Source organism: Equus przewalskii, chromosome X, assembly GCF_037783145.1.
Source record: "Equus przewalskii isolate Varuska chromosome X, EquPr2, whole genome shotgun sequence".
In the NCBI taxonomy this organism is placed as follows: Eukaryota; Metazoa; Chordata; class Mammalia; order Perissodactyla; family Equidae; genus Equus; species Equus przewalskii.
This window is the reverse complement of record NC_091863.1, coordinates 113,662,313-113,689,001: the sequence shown is the minus strand read 5'-3', so window position 1 is coordinate 113,689,001 and position 26,689 is coordinate 113,662,313. Positions and strand designations below refer to the sequence as shown.

The 26,689-nt window shown below is 35.2% G+C and overlaps 1 long non-coding RNA gene across 1 annotated transcript in view; it reads right to left on the bottom strand.

Annotated features, from left to right (window-relative positions):
* LOC139081091 (uncharacterized) overlaps positions 1-22,935 on the bottom strand; it is a 129,051-nt gene extending 106,116 nt beyond the window's left edge. Inside the window, exon 1 of the long non-coding RNA XR_011536066.1 lies at positions 22,811-22,935. This is a non-coding gene — a long non-coding RNA (uncharacterized lncRNA). The remainder of the gene's footprint in view (positions 1-22,810) is intronic.
* Between the last annotated feature and the right edge of the window lie 3,754 nt (positions 22,936-26,689).

Here is a 26,689-nt window from a genome sequence, read left to right as displayed (position 1 = left end):
TTAACTGCTACACAGGTAAAAACATTTGACAGCATGGTGCCGGCAAAGCACTTCAAATATACTACTCATTTTCCCCCAAACTTTGGAGAGAACTATTTTGATGCCTGGGGTACTTTTGTGGTTAGTAAAGAAGAAAATGTACAAGTATTGTTGTTTTATACATATTAAACATTAATCTCACCAGGAACGATACACTAGCAGGTATGTTTAGTTTTCTTTGCTAAATAATAAAACAAAAATATTAAGAAGGAACTATATCAAAAAGGAAAGAATCCTACAAGTAAAGCATAGTTTTCCTTTTACAAGGTTTGTTTAATGAAGGAAAAAAGTTGGATGATCTCAGTTTGTCTCTCTTCAAACACACACACACAACACTCAAACACTCACACACACAAAAGGGGGAGATTTTGAAACATATAAAACCAAAAATAAGTTTAGAGATGTTGGCTTACAATTTGCAATCCAGATTGTCAGGTCTGAAAGAAATTAAAAAATGAAATGCCAATCATCTAACATTTGGAATAAATTTATGAGCATAAAACCTAGATGTTATTCAAAAGTATGCCCTTTAGGCATTATAGATTTGAATGCTGTTTTTCATGTCTGCGGACTAGGGATTTTCATAATCTTGTTATTTACAAAAACCGTTAAATCAGTGATGAAATATAACTTATTGATGTTCCCATTTAGAAATGTGAATAAATACCATATATATATGTATGGAGAGATATATTCACACACATGCATTTTATACAAACTTCACTAAGTTATAGAATTTATTGTTAATGCTCTTTTAGTACAAATGGGAAGTTCCGTTATTTTTTCCTTTGGCAACTAAATACAGCAGGTAAATACATTATAACTCAGAAGGTGTGAGCCTAACACACTGTTAAAGCCACAGCAAATTACTCCCTGAAGTTAGTCATTACTACAAAGTAGCTTCAGACCTCTGCTAAAACAAATTCAATGCAACTTCAATTTGATGATGAGTTTTATATTTCATATTGAGGACTTGTTTGATTAACAAGACTGAGACATCTATTAGAAAAAATAACCAGGAGCCTCAGGGAGGACGGCAAGCCTGAAGATCTGGACCAGAGATAATTAGGAAATTCAAATGAGCCTCCAGCCCGACGTTAGACTGGGTTGCTCCAAAACTTTAATCACCGCTTTCCTATTCATCTCTGGACTGGCAGTTTTCAATGAATGGAAAATAAATTTTGGTGCATGTATTTGCAAATTATTGAGGACAGTATCCTACTTAGGCAAAATACGGTATGCATTTGAGTGTTATATAAGGATTAACATTTGGATTTACTGTAAAAAAATAGGTTACTGCCCTCCTACTGCCTCATTCTAAATAATATGAAAAATATACAGTCACCATTTGCTGTGCACCTAAAAAGTACTTGACTCTGGTAGAAGCTGAGAGGTGATGGTAAGATTAATGAATCTGTAAATCAACAGTTTTATGTACATACATATTATATGTATATAATATAATACAATAAAACAATATATAATAAATATAAGTAGTATATATTGTACTTAGTATGATAATTCTTGAGCATCTGCCATGTGTCAAGCACTGTAATAGACACAACAGACTCAGTGGTGAGCAAAACTGACTAACTGACATATACTTTGTCCTCATGGAGCTTGGCCATATAACAAAGAGAGTAGATGTTACATTCAATATTAGAGAGGAGTAAGCCAGAGGAGAAGGAAAGCTTTCAAGAAGGAAGTATTATTTGAGGTGTTTATGAATTGTACCCATATTTCTAACCTTGTAAACATCAACATGCTGTTCTTTATACCAAGTCCTGCTCCTGACTCATAAGCACAAATAGGGTACACATGGAGATTGTTTTCCTACAGCTGAGATAGATCAACATTGAACGACCACCCACTCTCAGCTAATCTCTTATATAGATGCACATATTTACTGAGTGGCAGGACTAAATTAGGCTATGACACAGTGTGAAGCCAATTACTTAACTAGAAATTAAATCAGCAACTTGTGCATATTTTCTTCCCTTTAATTAATTACCAAATAACTGAGTAGGTGGTCAAGCTGGGCACACAAGGTGTTAGTATATTTCCATGTATTATCACTTTTCCAGTCTCTAAACAAACCTTAAAAGTAAGCAAGTCATGTGCTATTAGTCCCATTCTACAGATAGGAACAATGAGACTCAGAGTAAATAGTCTATACAAGGTCGAAACACATAATAAGAGTTATATTCAAAGCTCAAATCACAAGTCTCCTGGCTAGGAACTCTGCTCTATCGGCTGACTCACATTACTATTCATATACTTTGCAACATTACATAAGAGAAAACTGCTCACTTCTGTGTACTTTAAGCCTTTAATGTGTGTTCTATCAAAGTCATAAGATGAGAATGATTCAATTAAAAAACAAAATTGCATTAAAATTCATAAATGGAATATTTACTTGGTAGTAGTCATGACTCAGCAAGTAGTCATGCAATACATGCTGTCAGAGATAATATTCACTAGGTAACAACGAAGTGATGCTTTCTTGGATAAAATTCTACTTTCAGGTCTACAGTGTAAATGTCAGTTTGAATCTTCTTTTCTGCTTGCTCCTTGCTCCCGTAAGAAAAAACTGTATATTTAAATAGCAAAAATAGTAGCCATTTTATTATGTAAATTTATGCCCCAAATGTGTGTAGTAAAGATCCAATCTGCATATATCCCCACTGAAATTTGTGAATAGGTAGCTGAAAACACTTGGTTTGCAAATATATGTGATGTCTATATCTAAACTATCAAGTATGTATAATACAGAAGACCAAACAAGGAGTAAGAGATTTCCAAGAGAGAAATAAGAACCACATGCATAGTAGAGGCTCATTGAAGAATGCTGCTTCATGATATTGGTCTTGGCAATGGTTCCATGGGTATGACACAAAAAGCACAGGCAACAAAAAACCAAAATGGTGGTATTACATCAAACTAAAAAACTTCTTCCACAAAGAATACAATCAACAAAGTGAAAAGGCAACCTACAGAATAGGAGAAAATATTTGCACACCATATATCTGATGAAGGGTTAATTTCTAAAATATATAAGGAACTCATACAACTCAGTGTAAAAACTAACACCTCAATTTAAAAGTAACATACTAAAGACTTGAATAGACATCTGTCCAAATAAGATGTGCAAATAGCCAACAGTTATATGAAAAAATGCTCATTGCCACTAATCATCAGAGAAATGCAAACTGAAACCACAATGAGGTATCACTTCATATCTGTTAGAATGGCCATTATAAAAAAATTAAAATACAGAAAGTAACACATGTTGGCAAGGATGTAGAGAAATTGGAACCTTTGCTGCTGTTGATAGGAATGCAAAATGGTGCAACTTCTATGGAAAACAGTATGGAGACTCCTCAAAAAACGAAAAAATTGAACTACCATATGATCCAACAATCCCAATTCTGGGTATATATCCAAAAGAATTGAAATCAAGATCAGAAAGATATTAGCACTCCCATGTTCATTGCAGCACTATTCACAATAGTTAAGATGTGGAAACAGCCTAAATGTCCATTGACAGATGAATGGATAAAGAAAATGTAGTATATACATACAATGGAGGAGTATTCAGCCTTAAAAGTGAAGGAAATTCTGCAATACTCCACAACATGGATGGACTTTGTTAAGAGAAACAAGCCAGGCACAGAAAGACAAGGACTGCATAATTTCACTTATATGAGGTATCTAAAGTAGTCAAATGCATAAAATCAAAGACTGGAATGGTGGTTTCCAGAGGGTGAGGAGGGAGAAATGGGCAATTATTAATCAACAGGCATAAAGTTTCATTTAATTAATATGAATAAGCTCTCTTTGGAGCAATGTCTGCTATATGACATTGTCCCTATAGTCAAAAATAACGTATCATACACAAAATTTAAGAGGGTAGATCTCATATTAAGTCTTCTCACCACAATAAAATTTTAAATAAAGAATGTGCCTGTCATATTGGATAGATTACACATTTAATATAACAGAAACAAGCAACTCTAGAAGATGATTCCTAAGTGTGCATGATTGTACGAATGCATATGCACATATTCGGGTTTTTTAGTTTTTACTAATAATAACAGTAAAATTCATTGGAGCAAATTTAGAAACCAAAAGTAAAAAATAAAAAACTGTAATACAACCATTCAGCAGTGACTGCTATTAACTTTTTACTGCATTTCCTTCTACATCATTGATTTCATGTTTGATATTTCTCAAGTATATAAAATACATTGGGATTCTTTTTGTGATTATTTCTTCATTGTTATATATTCTTTAGAACATGTTTTAATTATTGTATCATACTTCATTTAAGTATTCCTACATTGTAGGATGTTATGAATTTTCCCAGTTACTTTTCTTTTAAATATTTTCCAGTTTGATAGGTTGAAACAATATCTCAGTGATTTACATTTTATTTCTTTGGCTATTAGTGAGAGTAAACATGCTTCCAAATGTTTGTTAACTAGTTCCATTTCTTTCTTTGTTCATTGCTTACGAATATTCTTTATCTGTTTTATTAAGGATAGTATCGTCTCTCTCTAAAAAAAATACCATGAGAAAAACCAAAAGCAAATTACTGAGAAAACACATTTGTAACAAATTTGGCAGATAGAATAGTATGATGGCCTCATGACAACACATCCAGCTTGATGCCTTAGAAATGAGAGTTTGTTTGCGGTGATCTTCAGTTACAAATGTCACCTTTCCAAACTCAGGTTCGGGAGTTAAATGATAATAGGAATACACTTGAAACCAAAGGATGCAAGGAGAGTCATTGTGCCCAGCTCCTTTAGACAGACAATATCAGCTACTGAAGTCCGATCAATGCACAAAAACTGATTCTTTTTCCCCCATCAATGATTCAGCCTCCTGGCCTTTCATAATCATATTAACAGTTAAATGTCTCTGAGCCATCCAGAAAGGACTTGTGAATCAGAATGTGATATTTATATCAGTGATTCATCTTAGAAATTTATTCTTGACATTACAAGATTAATGCTTTGAAAAAGAATGAAAAACACCCCTCATTTGGCATGTGTATAAAAATTTTTAAGTGATACAAAACTTTTAAACTACCATTATTATGGCTAGTACTAATTAAATTCCATATTAACACCTAATTTTGCACCTATCTTATTTGATCCTCATAGCAACCTGGAGAGCTAGAAAGAGGAGGCTTTTTCATATTCTGTGTAAATAAAGAAATTGAAATCCAAAAGACTGAATAAAAACCCAAGATCATATCGTTAATTAGTAGCAGAGAAGAGCCTCAAATTTTGTTCCTATGATTCCAGATCGTTTGCTCTTTTTTCCTTAACACTGTGCCACCCTTCATGGTATTATCTCATTGTCAGAGCTTTAGGCTTCTGTTAATACCACATTTGGCAGATAGGTAATGCTCAAGTACACCTCTCTGTTTACCACCAATCAATTAAGACCTTAATAATACGTAGAAGACAGAAGTTTACATTTGAAAGTTTCTTGAGGGAACTAGAGGGTAGGAACATTCTTTCAAAGAAGATATACAAAGTAGAGGTCTCTGAGTTAGTCTCACAATATATTTTGCACTCCAATGCATCCATGCCATCGTTCATACAGTTTCTTGCGCCTGGAATGAATGACTCTCTCTCTTTCTCTCCCTGTCCCCCAACTACTCACTCTCCAAGGCTCATCTCATATGCCATCAAACTTCCAATTATCTCCCACAAATTGAATGTGATATTTCCTGTCTCTGAACACATCCAGCAGTTAGTGAACTTCTTCTTTTATTTCAGGCCTATATAAACTGCTTTATTCCCTTACCTGATTATGGAATTCTTTATGGCTGTGCCTGGCATATCCAAGTGCTCAATATCACTAAGGAAAATAACGTACAGACATACATCTAAGGAGGTACTGGCATAGACAATTGAAAGAGGTATATGAGCCCCTAATGGGTTAAAGTTACAGCCCCAGAACTCCCCATTAGTGCTAAAGTACATCCTACATTCCTAATCCTGGTGTGTAGATGAGAACAAACCACAAAGACCTGAATAATCTGCAGTGAGGTCCTTCAGAACCTGATTACATTTCCAAAGTGCATCCAACTTTGACTTAATGACCTCATCTATAGTTATTTCTCTAAATTCAGTGATAGTAATGTTTGTCATTGTCTTCTTCTAATCAGATCTTTCTGCCTTTTTGAATATGTCCAACAGCATAAGTTATACAGGTAGCAGCAATAGAAGCAGAAAACATTTGTGTCCAAATTACTTTCAGGACTGAGTTCACAATATGGTCTAGGATTTATTCTAGGATACTGTGCTGCTTTTCTGACTTCCCTAACATAGATCTTCCACCTTGAAAATCTCCAATCTGTACACACAGTACATAGTGCTGGAGTAGTAAATAACTGCTGAAAAGTCAAGTGTGATGTGACTTGAGCCCCTATACACAAAGACAAAATTCCTTCTCCTTCTTAAGACTGTATTAATTTATTTGTAAAAGTAAGTTGTATTACATCAGGATTTCCCAAGGCTTTCTGTGCAGGAGAATCTCTTGGGAAATTTAAAAAATAGTCTTTCATCAACACTGCCTCCCAGTCCCATAGAATGAAAAATCTCCAGGGATCATTCTAATGTATCCAGTCCATAGATCTCTGTTGAAAAACAGTAGACTAGATGATCTCTAAGCTCTCAGGCATCACTAGGGTTTTATAATCCCTGAATATATATAAAGCCTAAATGAGAATAGGAAAATGCTTTTTTATCCATCAAGAACTATTAAACAAGGGAAAGGATGCTCAACTGAGCATCAAGAAACTTGGAATGAATGCTTTTCTATGAGTCTTTGTGATCTTGGATACATTCTCCCCTTCTATGGTTTCAGTTTTCTCATTTGTAAAATAAAATAATTGCATTACATGATAATCTAATCTGTGGGGCCTTGCAAATTGTACCTGAAGATGTTCACATGAGACAAATGGGGGTGAGGCCAACACAAAGACTTGTGTTGCCAGGGGAAAGGCTGCTGACTGCGTCACAGTGATACATGCATTACCATGATGCCAAGGTCTAGCATCCAGCCCTCAGCCCTGTTGACTCAGAGATCTGAGTTGTCATCACATCTAGAGTGAACTTGTTACTTAAGGGGTAAATTCACATTGCCCTGGTTAACAAGACTGATCAGAAAGACAAATGATTATTTACACTGAGAAACAGGACTGTGATAGTAACTGGACACTGGAGTTTGGATACCTTTTCCCTATAGAATTTCCCTATAGCCTCTATAAAGGTTGTAATATGGAAAGCCACCTATAATGAGATTGCCAGGAACTTGATTATAATGTGAACCGTAACTGAATAAGGAATAGGGTGTGAATTTCTCCAATGAGAGCAGTCTCTTCTTGAAAGTAAGACCTAGGAAACCCAATAATTGTCAGTACTTTCTTGGTGAGCCTAGAACCAGAACAAAAGGAGTTGGATGAATTGACAAAAAATTCAAGCACATCTCCTACCATTTTGATTTCAAAGTTCATTTTTCCTTCCCAGAATTAGCTCAGAAACTTCCATGAGCCTAGACTTGCAGGTGGTATCCAACATAGAGCTCTCTTTTCAGAGCTGAGAAAGACAAATGAGCAGCAGTGAGGCAGGGTGAAGCAAAAATGAGAAATGACTTAGAGAATAAATCATGGAGGGCTCGAAGTTCTTTACCAATGAGCAAAGACTGAATTTGTAGGCTGTGGAGAGCTATTGGAAATCAAGTGTCAGTTAAATGACACGTATAACATAGAATCAAACCAGACTCAACTTGGAATGTTAGTCAGTGAACACTACCAAATGTGTAGCTGGGGACTAGAGCATTCCAGGGTGTTCACATGGTATCCCAGCAGTCTAGTAACAAAATACAGTATCTAAAAAGGGGTAAATGTCTGGAGTGAGTATAATTCAAAGAGGGAACCCAATTTCAAGTTAAATAAAATCTGAATATAGAAGTTTACTTGAGGGAACTCTCACTGGCCAAAAAGTGGCACAATTTGCACAATAATGACTGCAATGGACTAAACCCCATCAAATATATAAAAATAGGTAAACTTATAATGATAAAAAATTCATTAGATATCATTGAAATTTGCTAAGGGAGCAACTCATTGTTCTGAAAACTGATGAATAATAGGAGGAAAAATCAAGTATTTATCCTCCCTTTCCAAATTAACTATATTTCAGGATAAACAAATAATTAATGATGGAGAGTGCTTCTTTACAGAAAAGTTACCACTGATAAACTCAAGAGGAATACAGAGTTAAACGTCTTGGCAACGATAATCAATTAATGCTAAAATCATTAGGTGAAATGTTGAAAGCTTGATAAAAGAATCAGGCGACATCACCTGAACTGGACTGATAGTTTTACATCACTGAAAGCAGAAAAATCAAACATCATGTGCTTCCAGATATAATGAAATAGGAAATAAACATCACCACCCACTAAGTACTCTTTCCAAAAATTGAACCAAAATACACTTAAGCCTGTAGATCTACCTACAAGTTTATGGGAATTACCAGGGATACAGGAACACATTAAATGACACCACGAGGAAGCAATCAGCCAAATCCAGAATGTGGGACGTTCTATAATACAAGTGACCTGGTTTCTCCCTCAATCAATTGCATGTTGTGAATTATTAGCAGGCGAGAGGGGGACAGTTATAGAATAAAGATACTTAGAGAAAAGACTAAATATAATATCTAGATCTTGTTTGGATCCTGATTAAAACAAATCTACCATGAAAAGATATATTTGAAAGAATCAGGGAAATTTGAGTATAGATGGTATTAGATGACATTAAAGAATTTAATTAATTTTATTTGAGTATAGATGGTATTAGATCATATTAAATAATTTAATAAATTTTCTTAGGTTAATTTATCAATGTTAGGTGTAATAATGACAAGATGATTATACAAAATCTATTCTAAATATTCTTCACAGCTAGAGATGGATATTTAAATGTTTTCAGGTAAAATAACATAATACTGGGATCTCTTTTAAACATCTCTTGAAAATAAAATATAAAAGAGTATGGGGAATCACAGATTCAAGATTCAAAAGCAGTGAAAATTGCTGAAGGTACGTGATAGGCACATGGTGATTATACTGTTCTCTTTACTTTTGTGTATAATTTAAATTTTCCATAATAAAATATTTTTTAAAATACTGAATATGAGTACAGGTGCAAATATCAATCTAACTAGACCAGAACAGGTGGGAACAGTGTCCAAGAGATGCTACAGAGCAGCATATTGGCGATGCCTCTTCTGAAAGTCTCCATGTGTTGCAGTATTTCCTCTGTCATAGCACTTATCACTCTATATAATACTTGCCTACTTAAATGCCAGTTTCTATATATTATATGCTAGTTATTCTCCATTTGTCTCTATAGATTGACTCTCTACTCCTTTCTATATTTTTCTTCAGTAATTTTATTGAGATCAAAATGGTTTATAACATTGTGTAATTTGGGGCGTACATTATTATTTATCAATTTCTGAATAGACTTCATTGTACACACCACCAGTAGTCTAATTTTTGTCTGTCACTGTATATACGTGCCTCTTTACCCCTTTCGCCCACCCCCCAACTCTCTTCCCCCCGGTAACCTTTAATCTGTTCATTTTATCCATGTATTTGTTATCTTCCTCATATGAGTGAAACCATGCAGTATTGGTCTATCTCTGTCTGGCTTATTTCGCATAACATCATACCCTCAAGGTCCATCCATGTTATTGCAAATGGGATGATTTTGTCTATTTTATGGCTGAGTAGTATTCCATTGTATATATAGATACCACATCTTCTTTATCCATTCATCCATAGAAGGGTACTTGGGTTGCTTCCAAATCTCGGCTATTGTGAATAACGCTGCAATGAACATAGTGGAGCATAAATCTCTTTGGATCATTGATTTCAAGTTCTCTGGGTAAATACCCAGCAGTGCAATAGCTTGATCACATGGTGTTTCTATTGTTAATTTTTTGAGAAACCTCTATACTGTTTTCCATAGTGGCTGCACCAGTTTGCATTCCCACCAACAGTAGACGAGGGTTCCTTTTTCTCCACAGCCTCTTCAACATTTGTTGTTTTTTGTCTAGGTAATTATAGCCATTCTGACCACCTTAAGGTGATATCTCATTGTAGTTTTGATTTGCATTTCCCTAATAATTGGTGATGTTGAACATTGTTTCATATGTCTATTGGCAATCTGTATATCTTATTTGGAAAAATGTCTGTTCATATCCTCTGCCCATTTTCTGACGAGGTTTTTTGTTTTTTAGTTGTATGAGTTCTTTGTATATTTTGGAGATCAACCTGTTGTTGAACAAATGATTTGCAAATATTTTCTCCCAGTTGGTGGGTTGTCATTTCATTTTGTTCATGGTTTCCTTTGCTTTGTAGAAGCTTTTTAATCTGATGTAGGCCCATTTGTTAACTTTTTCTTTTGTTTCCCTTGCCCAAGGAGACATGGTATTTGAAAAGATGCTGCTAAGACCAATGTCAAGTAGTGTACTGCCTATATTTTCTTCCAGGAGTTTTATGGTTTCAGGTCTATCTTCAAGTCTTTAATCCATTTTGAGTTAATTTTTGTGTATGGTGTAAGATAAGAGTCCACCTTCATTCTTTTACATGTGTCTGTTCAATTTCCTCAACATCATTTATTGAAGACAATTTCCTTTCTCCATTGTATGTTCTTGGCTCCTTTGTAGAAGATTAACTGTCCATAGATGTGTGGTTTTATTTCTGTGGTTTCAAGTCTGTTCCATTGATCTGTGTGTCTGTTTTTGTGCCAGTACCATGCTGTTTTGATTAGTATAGCTTTGTAGTATATTTTGAAGTCAGGGATTGTGATGCCTTCAGCTTTGTTCTTTTTTCTCAGGAAACTATTCATGGTCTTTTCTTGTTCCATGTAAATTTTAGGATTCTTTGTTCTATTTCTGTGAAGAATGTAATTGGGATTCTGATTGGGAATGCATTGAATCTGTAGATTGTTTTAGGTAGTATGGATTTTTAACTATGTTTATTCTTCTAACCCATGGGCATGGAGTATCTTTCCATTTCTTTGTGTCTTCTTCAATTTCTTTCAATTATGTCTTATAGTTTTCAGTGTATAGGTCATTCACCTGTTTGACTAAATTTATGTCTAGATATTTTATTCTTTTTGTTGCCATTGTAAAAGGGATTGTATTCTTGACTTCTCTTTCTGCTAGTTTGTTGTTAGTGTATAGAGATGCAACTGATTTTTTTAAATTGATTTTGTACCCTGCAACATTGCTGTAGTTGTTTATTATTCTTAATAGTTTTCTGATGGATTCTTTAGGGTTTTCTATATATAGAAGCATATCATCTGCAAACTATGAGAGTTTTACTTCTTCTTTTCCAATTTGGATTTCTTTTCTTTCTTTTTCTTGCCTAATTGCTCTGGCTGAAATATCCAGTACTATGGTGAATAGAAGTGACAAGACTGGGCATGCTGTCTTTTTCTTGATTTCAGAGGGATAGCTTTCAGTTTTTCACCATTAAGTATAACGTTAGCTGTGGGTTTGTTATGTATAGCCCTTATTGTGTTGAGGTACTTTCCTTCTATACCCATTTTATTGAGTTTTTATCATAAGTGGATGTTGGATCTTGTCAAATGCATTCTCTGCATCTTTTGAGATGATTATGTGATTCTTATTCCTCATTTTTTTAACATTGTCTATCACATTGATTGATTAGCAAATGTTGGACTGTTCTTGCATCCCTGAAATAAATCCCACTTGATCGTGGTGTATGATCTTTTTAATATATTGCAATATTCGATTTGCCAAGATTTTGTTGAGGATTTTTGCATCTATATTCATCAGCAATGTTGGGCTGTAATTTTACTTCTTTATGTTGTCCTTGTCTGATTTTGGTATCAGGGTAATGTTGGCTTCATAGAATGAGTTAGGAAATGTTCCACCTTCTTCAATTTTTTGGAAAACTTTGAGAAGGATAGTTATTAAATCTTCTTTGAATGTTTAGTAGAATTCTCTAGAGAAGCCATCTGGTCCTAGACTTTTGTTTTTTGGGAGGTTTTTGATGACTGTTTCAGTCTCTTTACATGTGATTGGTCTATTCCAATTCTCCATGTCTTCTTAATCCAGTTTTGGGAGGTTGTATGAGTCTAAGGATTTATCCATTTCTTCTAGGTTATCCAATTTGTTGGCCTATAGTTTTTCATAGTATTCTTTTGTAATCCTGCATATTTCTGCAGTGTCTATTGTAATTTCACCTCTTTCATTTCTAATTTTATTTATTTGAGCCTTCTCTCTCTCTCTCTTTTTTTTTGGGGGGGGGTAATCTGGCTAAGTGCTCATCAATTTTGTTTATCTTCTGAAAGAACTCGTCCTTAATTCCATTAATGCTTTCTACTGTTTTTTTAGTCTCTATTTCATTTATTCCTTCTCTGATTTTTGTTATTTCCCTCCTTCCGCTGACTTTGGGCTTTGTTTGTTCTTCTTTTTCTAGTTCTGTTAGGTGCAGTTTAGGATTACTTATGTGATATTTTTCTTGTTTGTTGAGTTGGGCCTGTATTGCTATGAATTTCCCCCTTATGACCACTTTTGCTGCATCCCATAAGAGTTGGTATGTTACACTTTCATTTTCGTTTGTCTCCAGGTATTTTGTAATTTCTCCTTTGATTTCTTCATTGACTCAATGGTTGTGAGGTAGCATGCTATTTAGTTTCTACATATTTCTGAATTTTCCAGTGTTTTTTGCTTGTAGTTGATTTCTAGTTTCCCAGTATCATGGTTGGAAAAGATGGTTGAGATGATTTCAATCTTATTACATTTATTGAGGCTTGCCTTGTTTCCCACCATATGGTCTATCTTTGAGAATGATCCATGTGCACTTGAGAAGAATCTGTATTCTGCTGTTTTTGGATGGAATGGTCTCTATATACCTATTAAGTCCATCTGACCAAGCGTTTCATTTAAATCTACTATTTCCTTGTTCAATTTGTCTGGATGATCTTTCCATTGATGTAAGCGGGGTGTTGAGATCCCCTACTATTATTGTGTTGCTATTATTTTCTCCCTTTAGATCTGTTAATAATTGCTTTATGTACTTTGATGCCCCTGTGTTAAGTGCATATATATTATTAAGTGTTATGTCCAATTGGTGGAATGTCCCTTTTATCATTATATACTGCCCCTCTGTCTCTCATTGTCTTTTTAAACTTGAAGTCTGCTTTGTCTGATATAAGTATGGCAACACCTGCTTTCTTTTTTTTGCCATTAGCTTGGAGTATTGTCTTCTAACCCTTCACTCTGAGCCTATGTGTGTCTTTGGAGTTGAGATATGTTTCATGGAGGCAGCATATCATTGGGTCTTGTCTTTTAATCCATCCAGCTACTCTGTGTCTTTTGAATGGAGAATTCAATCTACATTTAGAGCGATTATTGATATATAAGCAGTTAATACTGCCACTTTATCTTTTGTTTTCTGGTTCTATGTTTCCATTGTTTCTCTTCCTTTGTATTTCTGACTGCCATTTCATTTTTGTGGTTTTCTGAGGAGGCTTTCTTAGTCCCTCTTTCTTTGTGAATAGTGGCTTTGCTCTGATTTTTGTTTAGTGATTACCGTGGGCTTTGTATGAAAGATCTTGTAGATGAAATAGTCCATTTTCTCATAGCCTCTTTTCTCCATTAACCTAAGCAAGTTCCATCCTTTTCCTCTTCCCCTTCTGAGTTATTGCTGTTACAATTTTTTCTGTTTTTAATGTTGTGAGTTTGTGAGTAAACTGAGGTATTTATTGTTAGTTTTGATGCTTTCTTTCCCTTTATCTTTTAAGCTATAATTGACTATTTGTCTCCCTGTTCTGATAGAGAGCTGCAGTTTTCTGATTATGTCTGTTTATCTCCTCACTCAAGGCTTTTCAGATCTTTATCTATTTTTTTCCAGTGTGATGGCATCTTTAATTATTTCTTTTAAGGGAGATCTTGTGGCAATAAATTCCCTCTGCTTTTGTTTATCTGGGAAAGTTTTTATTTCTCCACCATATCTGAAGAAAAGTGTCACTGGAGAGAATATTCTTGGCTGAAAGTTAGTGTCTTTCAGTATTTTTAATATATCATTCCATTCTCTCCTAACCTGTAAGGTTTCTGCCAAGAAATCCACTGAAAGCCTGATTGGGTTTCTTTTATAGGTTATTTTCTTCTGCCTTACTGCCCTTAATGTTTTTTATTTGTCATTGGCTTTTGCCAGTTTTACTATTATATGCCTTGGAGAAGGTCTTTTAGTATTGATGAAACTGGGAATTCTATTAGCTTTGTTTATTTGTAAATCTGCTTTCTCCCCCATGTTTGGGAAGTTTTCAGCTATTATTTCTTTGAACAAACTCTCTGCTCCTTTCTCCCTCTAGAATGTCTATAATCCTTATGGTGATTTTCCTAATTCAGTCAGATGTTTCTCAAAGAACTCCTTCAGTTTTTAAAAAATCTTATTTCTGTCTCCTCCTCCACCTGTAGAATTTCTATATTTTTTATGCTCTGAATCACTAATTCTTTCCTCTGTAATCAGCTCTATTTCTTAAGGATTCTAGATTATTTTTTATTTCACTAATTGTGTTTTTCATATCCAGAATTTCTGCTTGATTTTTTTTTTCATAGTTTCAGTCTCTTGGTGAAGAAATTCATATTATTCCTGAGCTCATCGAACTGTCTTTCTGTGTTTTCTTGTAAAGGGTTGAGTTTCTTTATGACAACTATTTTGAATTCTCTGTCATTTAGATTGTAAATTTCTGTGCCTCCATGGTTGGTTTCTGGAGAATTGTCATTTTCCTTCTTGTCTGAATGTTGCTGCAGTTTCTCACAGAGTTTGATGAACTAATCCTGTGCTGGGACACTTGTGGTAATATTAGTTTGCAGATTCCACTTGCTACCACTAGGGGGAAGCAGGAGCAGTTTCTGTTCCCATCCCATCTGCTGTAAGCTGTGAGGGTACTATTGGTGCTTGTGCCAGCCTGAAGAGTGTTTAGGGTTTTGTGTGGATTGTGCTTGGTGGGCAGGGCTTCCTCCTGTGACCAAGGTAGGGCCATTCCTTGTGGCTGCAGGGGCATGGTGGACACTTCCTTGCAGGGAAAGCAATCTTGAGCAGGCTAAGGGCCACCACCACATCTTCCTACAGTTGTCCCAGGGTATTTTCTGTCTTTCAGGGCTCCACAGTACTACGTGTGCTCATACGGGCCTGGAGTACACTTGTCTCAGTGTGTAGACCTGCTGCTATCTCTGCCTGTGTTCCCGCTGACTGCTGTGCTTGGTAGGTGGGGTTTCCTCGTGGGGCCTGATCCAGAGACACTCTTTGAGGCTGCTGCGGGCACAGTGGGCTCCCTCCTGCTGCCAGAAAAGTGATCACAAGAGGGCTAAGGGCTGACACTGCCTCTTCCTCTGGTCCCCCCATGCATGTTCCCACATGTGGGGTGCTTGCACCAGGCTGAAAAGCATTCATGCAGGTGCACAGGGCCACTGGGGAAGGGCAGGGAGTGCTCACCTATCTCCACCACTTCCAAGAGGGCCACTCAATTCCCCCTCAGATGTACAGCTGCATGTGTCTCTCAGGTATTCTGTTGTGCTGTGTGTGCTTCCTCCATTGGTCAGTGAATGCCTGTTTAATTGTAGTTCAAAAGGGGGAGAGACAAAGGGAACAGTTCACTGCTCCATGTTGCTGACATCCTCTATCCCTTTCCATCTTATTATGTATTCCAGAAACCTGGCTTGGTTGGGATCCCATGCCCTCTGCCTTCCAGTTAGATCTAACCAAAGGAAGATACTGGCAAGATATCTGAGGCTGGAAGGAAAGAAGTCGAGGGATAAATTCCTCTGCTTCCCTCCCTTCTGAGCTTCAGGTGTTCTAGGCTACATTACTCTGTTATTAGCTCCTGTGCTCAAATCTCTCTATGAGAGAACTTTTGCTCTGGGTTCTGGAAAGCTTCACCTCCCTTTGTTCCTTCAGGACAAGGGACAGTTAAAACTTTACAATCTTGCTGACCCATGTATGCTTTCTTATCAGTTGTTTGTTTTCTTAGACACTACCCATATCTTTGTATTTTTGTTCATCATAATCTCTTGAATTATCCCTCTTGAATGTGCCATCTGTTTGTTGTTAGGACTATGAGTAATATATGGTATAATCTTCATTAGAGCTTGAAAATTGTCTTTCTCTCTTTAGTTCATTGTGATACCTACAATGCATGACTGTCTGGCACCTAGTACACATAAAATAATCATTAGTTAAAGGAAAGTAAAAATAGAGAGAATATGAATAAAATTCAACATTAATTCCTGATTTAAAAATCAAAATAAGGAACAAAGAAATACATGCATAATATGTTCTGTTAAAAACATATTATTTGTAAAGCTCCATCCAGAAAGTGAAAAATTAGGTTGATTTGTGTTTAAAATGTCATGAAGAAGATAAAAATAATTGATATAGTAATTGAAAAGAGGGGACGAAAATTACTATTATTTAAAATCATATTCTAATAAATCCTAGTAAAACAATGTCATTTCTCCTTAAATAAATCCATAAATGCAATGTAATTCCATTTTATAATTTGACAAAGTGATCCTAAATTTCATGTGGAAAAATAGTGAATGAGATTATGCAAGAGATCCTAAAATAATAAGTGGCAAGAAATTTGCCTTACCAAACAATAAAATATAGTTACAACAGTATAGTTATTAGGATTCCACTTCTGACAATAGTGTACTAAGTGATTTCAAACTAGCTTCTCTCTAAGAACAACTAGAAACCTATACTATACATATGCTAAATAAAAGCTGTAATATATATATGAGCGAGAGAGAGAACTGAAGCCCAGCTTCCAATCATCACAATCCCTGGTAGTCCATTACCTTAAGCAGACAAAAATTGTCTATTTTGGAAGATAAGTTAAACCTAGACCTCAAAATATTTCACAGTTCTTCATATATAAATGTCACTCAATGACAAATAATCAAGCATAGGAGGTGACAAGACAGAGATAGATAACAGACAATAGAAACAGAACCACAGAGGATCTAGATAATGGAAATATCATATACATAGGCTTTAAAACAAATAAGCTTAATATGTTTAAGGGAATTCAGCATAAGATTGAGGATTTAAATGGATAACAAAAATCTTTAAAATAAAAGTTTTTGAAATGAAAAAATAAAGATATGAAATTCTGAGCTCAATGGGCTGGTCAAATGGAAGATTAAACATAACTTTAAGACAGAATCAGTAAAACAGAAGGTGGGTCATCAGAAAATTACCAGAATAAAAATAGACAAAAAATATACATATAAAATGCAGAAGTTTATAGAACACAAAGAGGACCCTGTAAATAGATCTAATATACATAAAATTGGGGTAGGAGGAGAAGAGGAGAGAAAAAATGGGGAAGAATAAATATACAGGGAAGCTAGAAGCTGAGAGTTTTCTAAAATTGGTTAAAGATCTTAGGCTACAGATTCAAGAGCCAATACAAAACCAAGAAGAGTAAATAGTAATAAAGCCACAGTTAGGCAGTTCATAGCAAAATTTCTGAAGATCAGCACAAAAAGGAAAATTTTAATTAAAGCCATATGAGGGAAAAGATAGATTATTTTTAAAGGAAAAAAATAGCAAGAGTGATAGCTAATTTCTCTACACAAGCCAATAAAAGAATATCGTAAAATTACTGAAAGAAAATAACTGCCATTCTATAATTCTATTTCCAAGAAAAATAAAGAGGAGATGAAAATATTTTAAAACAAGCACAAACAAAAACTTTGTCATGAGTAAGCCAGTACTAAAGGAAAGAGCTAAAGATGTACTTATGTCTCAAGGAAATAATTCCAGATGGAAGTACATACATGAAGGAGAGAATGAAGCACACCAAAAAAGGGTAAATATGTGGGAAAATTTAAATGAATATTGACTACTTAAATACTAGTAATAGCAACTCTGGAGGTGGGAAATAGATACATACATACATACATACATACATAAAGAAATAGAAAAATATATGGAAATGTCATGCAGGAGGGCGATACGTGAAGTTCAAGAGTTCAAATACAAAGAGTTTCTATATTATCCAGAAATGTGAAGAAAATTTGGACAGATCAATGATGTACTTTGTAATCCTAGAGTTATCCCAAAAAGTATTGTAAAAGGATATATAAACTATAAGCTAATAAAAGTGAATAATAAAATACACTCAATAAACCAAAAAAGCAAGAAAATGAGAAAAGGGATATAGAATAATTGAGATAAATATAAAGCAAATAACAAGGAATTAATCTCAAATGTATAAATAATTACATTAAATGTAAACACAATAAATTTTTCAACTAAAAAGAAAAGATTGTCAGGATATAAAGAAAAAAACAAATCATAACTAAATGGTGTCCATAAGTGATACATTTTAAATATAAAGATAGAGAAAGTTCAAAAGGAAAAGGATGGAAATATAAAGTACAAAAACACTAATCAAAAGAAAGATGGTATAGCTATATAAAAAGAAAGTAGACTTAAGGAAAAATTAATCATATAATAATTCTAAATGTGTATGCATCTAACAACACACCCTCAAAATACAAAGGCCAAGCATGACATAATTAAAGGACATATAGACAAATACATAGTCATAATGAACTATTTTAAACTACTCTCAGTAACTGATTTAACTATCAGAAAAATAATCTTTAAGAACATAGATGATTTGAGCAACTTAATTAACATTCTTGACCTAATTTACATATATAAAGCACTGTACCCAATGATGTCAGGATAAGTATTCGTTTCAAGTGCACAAGAAACATTTACCAAAACTGTATGCATTCTGTTCCAACGATCAACTTTCAACAAACTTCAAAGAAATAAAATCATGCAAAATATATCATTTGCCTACAATTATATTGACAAGAAATGAATTAAAAAAGGTAGCTTTAAAACACCCAAATGTGTGAAATTTAAGTAATGCACTTTATAATTAACTATTGTTTAAAAAAGAAATTGCAATGGAATTTAGAATATATTCAGAACTGAATAATTTAAACAGTTATATAGCAAAGGTGAGATGAAGCAAAAGCTATGCTTACAGGGAAATTTAAACTTTAGCATCTATAAAAGGAAGTTATTAAAGGAACAGTAAATTAAGCACAAATGATAGTTCCAAGTCAAAATAGAGAGAATGTTAACTAAAACTCTTCCTCTTGCCTTTAATTGGCAACTGGAACCCAACACTGGGTATAAAGAGGCTCTAATTATTGTCCAGCCTACAAAGAGCTGCAAATAATTGATGTCGGACATACACTTCCAGATCTTACTAAAGATCAACATCTTATGCGCTATATAAATAACTATCTACCTACCCCTCACCTCCACCCTGTCATCTCCAACAGAAGACCGGAGTGGGTAAGGGGGAAGTCAACAGTGTCATTGGCCTGGTAAAGAATGTGGAGTTCGTGGTTAGAGATTTTGCCCTTCCCCTCCTCGAAAGTTGGGGAGGGTAGTTACTTTCTCTTTTCCTGGTAGAGAAGTGAGGGGAGGCTACCAGAAACTCAATCATAAAGATTGGCAGTGTCTACTCAAAGAGGAGACTGCCACTTCTCTCTCCAGATGGAGTTTTGCTGAGCTGCAGAATCCTAGGGCCACGTGGCACTGCCAAACAAATGAGATGAATGTTTTAAGGGGCCTCTTGGGAAAGATTGGCATCCATACCCTAGACTTTGGAGATGCACATGAATGTGAAAACTACTGTCCACTTGTCTGAAAATTTCTGAAAGTGAAAGAATTGGTGGAATAGTAATCAATATCAGTTAAGCGAGAAAGGACAGTAGAGAAAGAGGACAGGAAAGGGATGGAGGGGGAAAAGGATGTAGAATGCTGAACTAGCACTGGAGAGGTGGTCAGCAGTTCCTATGGCTCCAAGTAAAAGAACACATAGAAGCTGTTGAGTGACCCAGACAGACATCAATTCAAGAGATGCCCCACCTGGAGAGAGGGTTAGTGGGTATACTGCTGACAGTATACTTTGACAGGGCTCAAAGGGAAACATGGATGTTCCTCTCTGAGGAGATTCTCCATGACCAAGGAACTTGGATAAGGCTGAAGAACACCCAAGAGAAACTATACACATTAACTCTGGGAAGATTACAACACTAGATTAGGCCATGCGTAGGTGAAAGCAGACCAAACTAGAGCAAGACCAGGGATGCTTTCCATGCACCTACCACTTAGAGCTTTTCATATATACTAGCATTGTAACAACTCAGAAAAGTCTTCCCATGTTTACAATCTTATTTTCTCATGGAAGACTTTTCTTTTCTTCTATTTTCTTGTCTTTTTTTTTTTTAATATTAATACTTCTTAGTTTCCCATAAAATAAAATCTGAGGAATCTCATTTTGAGAAATACTGAATTAGCTAATAATTGACAGCTTCTTATCCTTTGGGTCTTTAGTTTTACTGTTATGATATTACTTAAAATAATTAGTCCAAAGCTTATTTTGCATCGATTTTGTGCATAACATGTATGATTTTTTTTTTTAGGAAGATTCACTCTGACCAATCCAATTCCTCTTTTTCTGAGGAAGATTGGCCCTGAGCCAACATCTGTGCCCATCTTCCTCTATTTTATGTGTGGGATGCCTGCCGCAGCATGGCTTGACAAGCAGCACATAGGTCCACGCCTGGGATCCGAACTGGCAAACCCCGGGCCACCAAAGTAGAACGAGCGAACTTAACCTCTACTCCACTGGGCTGGCCCCTTGTATGATGTTTTTAATCAAGAAAATAATCATATAGCACACCAATTACTGAACCCTAACTGTTATTGAAATTGGAGAAGTTTGATCAGAAGATAGAACAGCTACATATGGTTCACTTGCTGCAAATGGGGAAACTGCAATGAAATTCAAAATTATTATTTCAATATTTTATTGAATTATTGATTATCAAGTTCAAAATCAGATGTGCCCTGCTTTTATTGTATCAGGAGTGTTTATTCTGATGAACTATGTACAAGATTGTATCCATGCAAGCTTTGATGGAGGAAGTGATAAAGAATGTTAATTTTCTTTTTGCTTATGCCCTTAAGCAATGTAAGTTTATGAGGTAATTGAAAGAAATTAAAGAAAAATATGGAAATTTTATTTTAATGAAGCCAAATAGCTGGCTTATGGAAATCTGCTGCAGAAATTAATTTAGCTACCTCTTCACTTCAACAACCACTGGAAGGAAAGAGCTCTGAAGTGTCCACTAAAGATATCTTACAAAAGAGTCATACAGTACAGTCCACTGGAAGTCTTCCTGACGCCATGGCAAGTTCTTTGAAGACAAGTTTTGTGCTTTATAGCCCCTTCAGTGCCTAGCACAGCACTAAACACAAGGCAAGTACTCAGGCATTTGAATATTTCAAAAATTTTAGATTTCCTTTAAACGATCATAACACATTAGCTTTAAGGAAAAATAATTTGCTACAAAATTATAGGATCTTAATCCATAGAAATAATCAACAAGTTAATTCTACATAGTCATATATTATATAATTATTTTCCTGAAGATTGTTCTATTATTTTGTGAATAAAAGGCGAAGAATTTCTCAGTGAGTTATACATTAAATATTTTCTATCCTGTGTGTACGTGTACATCTGTCCTCTTTTGTAAAGAAAAATAAAATTTACGTAGGTAAAGATGACTATTGTATTTGGCTTAGTTAGAGGGCTTTTTTTTCTTGTTACCGTATTTTTTAGAAATTTGTATAGAAACATTTCTCATGAGTGACTCAAAATACAAATGGTACTTTATCTTATAGAAATTAAAATACCACAGATGTTGCTGGCTCAGTTTCCAAATTCTTCCGTATATGGTATTCTAAATCAACAAAGATAAGAACGAAGAAATGAATAATTGAATACTATGTTTATTATGAAATTTCATTTGCATTAAATCTCTAATCAATACTTTTTAGAGGTCTTTGCAGGTAGATTAATGAAAATATTGTAACTGTAATCTTTCTCTTCAGAGAGTCTTAATAATCATTTGTATGAAGTGAGTTAGATATTTGTTATGCCATATCTAGAACATTCTCTTTTGAATCTGTCTACACGAAGGAAAAACCATTCTTGGCTAGAACTAGTAGCACTTGCGGGAATGGTGGCAGTGTCATAATGACAGAAAAATATTCACCTAAGAAAACTGCTCATCAAAATGATGTTTGAAAATTGCCGGATTCAGATGTCTGGAAAAAGACAATCCAGGCAACATGGGTAATTCATACCTTATGAAGACCAATGTAAGTGTGGGCTGAGTACGATAAATATATTAAGATTCGCAGATAGTTAAGAAAATCTTGCTTAACTTAGAACTGTCAGATATCTATTGGCCACAGGCCATGGGAATTCAATGAGAAGCTACAGAATTCTTAGCATAAATTCCTTTAGAGAGAGAAGTTTTAAAAAGCTGTTATTCCTGAACACCAGTCATTGTCCTATACTGAGTCCCTCTGACACGAATACTTGGCTGTATCCCACTCAAAACCTATTTCAAGCCTGTGGATTCATTTTCATTTGATCTGGGAGAAAAACAGTAATGTGAATGATAAGTGGCATGGAAAGATTTGCAAATGAATCAGAAAGCAATTTGAAATTGGAGTCAGAATGCGTCGTCAGGATCACATGGATATAGAAGTAGACTCTTGAGAATGTCTAGGAGAATAATTGACTTACCCTGGCATGTAGAAGAAAAGGCAGTTTCCTGTGGTTCTGGAGACTTGGATTCTATTCCTGGCTCTGCAGTTGATAAGCTGTACAATCTAATGCGAATCAGTTTCCCTGGTGTCCATTTTCCCTACCTGTGAAGCAAGGGGAGTTGAAAAGATGACCTCAAAGATCTCTTCTCTTCAAGTCCTAACTGGTGTCATTCTGAGGTTTTCCTATGTGAGCAGTTTCTGAGCTTAGACGGTAATGGCTAGTAAGGGACATAAACGTATAAACAAGCAATAGTAATAATATAAAGAATCAAAAGGTGCTAAGGATAAAGGTAAACAAAGTTCCAAGGGCACATATAAGGGAGAACGTTTATTTGGATTCATGTGGTGTAATATGGAAGTTCTCAATATTTGAAAACAGCACTGAACTAAAAAAAAATTTGAGGAAAATCTTGATCTGTAGATAAGGAGTGTTAATGCATACAGGGATTGGAGAAAAAGACACGTAAACGTGGAATTTTAAGGTAAAGGTATTTAGGTCATGGCACGTAGGCCAATGTGGCCTGACTATCAAAAATATGGGAGTTAATGCACTATCTCTGGAATCAGACAGACTGGCTATGAGACATAGGGTTATCTGAACTTGAGCCTCAAATTCCTCATCTTAAAAAAGGAACATTGTAAGTAAATATCAGCAAAATGTACCATCATTACTATTATCAACATTATTATTATTTAGAGGGATAATACCGGGGAAAAAATGGTTTAGAGCCCAATTATAAATGACTCTGAATGCCATGATAAACCGTTTGGCTTCTCTTTTATACAATAAGAAGCTACTGACTGTTTTGAAGAGCAAAGCAAGATAAATCAAAAATGACAAAAAAGAGAGGAAGAAAATTATATACTTTTCCTGGAGAAATGTTTAGCAGTAAAGTAAAATTCGCTGTAGTCTGATCTTTAAAAGAGTCAACCAGTCGAGACATGTCTCCAATGAGAAATTCAATTTAAATATTAATGGAACACATCTCAGCTGTTGCTCAAGTCCCATTTCTTTGTTTCTCAGTTAAAATCTGTGTTGATACCAACTTTTGCAACATGCCAGTGAAATTTCGTTCTTTGTGCATCCATGGTGGTTCCTTTGAGGTATGCAAATAGAAATAAAATGAGAGAAAAAATTTGTCGATTGACAGTCAAATTCAAAATCAAGAATCCATAGCAACTTTAAGAGACTTCAAGAAATGTATTCTTGTTTCACTGTGACCATCATAAACACCAAATTCGATCACAAGTGTATTTGCATAAGGGGCATTATTGCTTTAATCAGTTTTCATTCTAGCAAAGAAAAATGTTGTTAAGCACCATAAGTGTCCAGTGCTTGATCCTGGTTGAAATGTTTTTGCTTCTTGACTTGTCTCAAACACATTGAGATCATTTGCTAATCTCTTGTAGTGTGTTTTTCTTAAGAATCAGCATTACAAGAGAAACTCACAAAGAAGATTAACAGATTTCGTTGAATAACGACTAAACTACTTTGAATATTAAAAATCTAAAATTAAATGGCAAAATATAAGTAAAGTGAACCACATTTGCACCACATAAGACCTAATGAGAAAAGGACCAAGTCGCAAACAGATGAATGAGGAAAAGGATATACAAAGCTAGTTTATTAAAATGAACTATGAAACATTAACAAAGATAACAGGAAAATGTTCAGCTTCGATAGGAGTAACCATCCTTAAACAACACTCTTAGCATGTGCACACTATTTCTTAGTAAGTATTTTATATTATCTAAATTCTAGCTCCATGTTCTTAGCCTTGGTTAGTTTCCCAGACAAGATGGGTGACTGAGCACATATAAAAATCTCCTCCTTCACTGAAAACATAGAAAAATGTTTTTTTTTTTTAATTTTCGAGGAAGACTAGCCCTGAACTAACTACTGCCAGTCCTCCTCTTTTTGCTGAGGAAGACTGGCACTGAGCTAACATCCAGGCCCATCTTCCTCAACTTTATATTTGGAATGCCTACCACAGCATAGCATGTCAAGCGGCGCCACGTCCGCAACCAGGATCCGAACCAGCGAACTCCCAGGCCGCCGAGAAGCGTAACCTGCGAACCTAACCCCGGCACCACCAGGCCAGCCCCACCAGGCCGGCCCCTTGTTTTCTTTTTTATTTAAAGAACGGCTAACTGTACTAAATACAAAGGTAGGCTATCTATGGGCCGGAAAGAAGGGAAACGCAAAGTGTAGAACGCTAGCTGCAACTGAGAGATCACAGGAAGTCACGGTCAGAAACAAGCACTGGGAGCCAGGGTTTAATGTTCTGATCCCTCAAGTGTTTCAATAGCAAAACCAAACTTCCTTCATGACGCCAGGGCCTAGAACTGCACTCTCTGCTCATATTTAGGGGCAGATGTAACTGCACATCCAAGGTTGCCTGTGCTACAGACAGGATGCTGAGATGCTACCGTGAGCTGGGAATTCAGCCTGTGCTGCACACAGACATGGTGGCTAGAATTGTGTTGTCCAAATAAAGAGCTCCAAGCTGCTCACAAGACTCCCTTTGGAGTCCTAAAATCCAAAACTATTTGGCAGGGACAACAATGCCATTGCCTAATGTAGAGAGATATGTAAGATTTAAAACAACCCCCAAGCAGGAGAACCCTCCATCAAAAATGATAAAGCACAAAAGGAAATTCTGATCTCATAGGAAAATCTAACCCAAGAATACAGGGATACTAAAGCAAGTTGTCTTAGAAAGATAGTTAATATTAGATTTTTATTAATTTTAGATTTTTAATAAAAGCTTTATTGAAATATCATTAAAATACCATAAAATTTACTCTTTTAAATTGTACAATTCAATGTTTTTTAGTATATTTACAGAGTTGTGCAACCATCAACACTACTTTTGGGACATTTCATCACTCCCCCCCAAAAAACTGTACCTATTAGCAATCACTCTCTATTTTCCCCATTCCTCCCAGACCTAGACAACCACTAGTCTGTTTACTGTCTCTATAGATTTCATTTCTGGAATTTGATCATTTCATAAAATTAAATCCTATAATATGTGGCTTTATGTGTCTGGCTTTCACTTAGCGTAATGTTTTCAAGGATCATCCATGTTGTGTATGTATCAGTATTTTATTTCTTATTTTTGACAAGTGATACCCCATTGTGTGGATATACCACATTATGTTCATCCATTTATCAGTTGATAGACATTTGGGTTGTGTTCAGTCTGTGGCTATTATGAATAATGATGCTATGAACATTCATGTACGAGTTTTTGTGTGGACATTTGCTTTCATTTATCTTTGGTATATAATTAGGAATGGAATTTCTATGTCAAGTATTCACTCTACATTTCCCATTTTCAAAAACTGCCAAACCATCATCCAAAGTGGCTGCACTGCTTTACAATCAAACCAACAATATATGCGGGTTCCCATTTCTCCACATCCTTATCAACACTTGTTAATGTCTCTCTTTTCTATTCTAGCCATCCTAGTAAGGGCAAAGTGGTATCTACTGTGGTTTTGATTTGCATTACCCTAATGACTAATAATGTTGAGCACTTTTTCATATTCTTATCGGCCATCTGTATATCTTAATGGAAAAATACTCAAGTCCTTTACTCATTTTTTAATTGGGTTAGTCTTTTTGTTGTTGAGTTGTAAGAATTATTTGTATATTCTGGATACAGTGCCTTATCAGATACATGATTTGCAAATATTTTCTATCATTCTGCAAGTTGTCTTTTCACTTTCTTGATGGTGTCCTTTGAAGTACAATTTTTTTTCCTTTTGATGAGGTTCAATTTATCCATTCTTTTGTTGCTTATATTTTTTGATATCATATTTAAGAAACCATTGCTCACAGGATCTGAGC